Source organism: Nomia melanderi, unplaced genomic scaffold (assembly GCF_051020985.1).
Source record: "Nomia melanderi isolate GNS246 unplaced genomic scaffold, iyNomMela1 scaffold0014, whole genome shotgun sequence".
Taxonomy (NCBI): domain Eukaryota; kingdom Metazoa; phylum Arthropoda; class Insecta; order Hymenoptera; family Halictidae; genus Nomia; species Nomia melanderi.
The window spans coordinates 13,807,391-13,808,345 of record NW_027475130.1 but is presented as its reverse complement, the minus strand read 5'-3'; positions in this window follow the sequence as shown (position 1 = coordinate 13,808,345).

Below are 955 nucleotides of genomic sequence, written 5' to 3'. Positions count from 1 at the left end.
ACAGGGTCAGTGAAAAATCCAATATATATCTGGTGATATCTCGGGTGCTATTAGAGATAGCGCAATAAATCAAATTGTATTGTCTGTAGGAGGCGCTGGCGAATGAATCTGTGCAGCAGGAACGACCTCGGACCACCAGGGGCCGAGAAAATTTCAGATATTCGGAATCCGTCACCCAAGGTCATGTAAAAATCCAGCATATATCTGGTGATATCTCGGGTGCTATTACAGATAGCGCAATAAACCAAAGCGCATTGTCTGTAGGAAGCCCTGGCGCATGATTCTGTGCAGCGGGAACGACCTCGGACAACCAGGGGCCGAGAAAACCACCGTCTCATGGGGCCGGACACTCACGGTCGGGGAAAAATCCAATATATATCTGGTGATATCTCGGGTGCTATAAGAGATAGAGCGATAAATCAGAGTGCATTGTCTGTAGGAGGCCCTGGCGCATGATTCTGTGCAGCGGGAACGACCTCGGACTACCAGGGGCCGAGAAAACCACCGTCTCATGGGGCCGGACACTCAGGGTCAGGGGAAAATCCAATATATATCTGGTTATATCTCGGGTGCTATTAGAGATAGAGCGATAAATCAAAGTGAATTATCTGCAGGAAGCCCTGGCGCATGATTCTGTGCAGCGGGTACCACCTCGGACAACCAGGGACGGAGAAAATCGCCGTCTCATGGGGCCGGACACTCATGGTCAGGGGAAAATCCAATATATATCTGCTGATATCTCGGGTGCTGTTACAGATAGCGCTATAAATCAAAGTGCATTGTCTGCAGGAGGCCATAGCGCATGAATCTGTGCAGCGGGAACGACCTCGGACCACCAGGGGCCGAGAAAATCACCGTCTCGTGTGGTTGAACACTCAGGGTCAGGGAAAAATTCAATATATATCTGGTGATATCGCGGGTGCTATTAGAGATAGCGAAATAAATCAAATTGCAT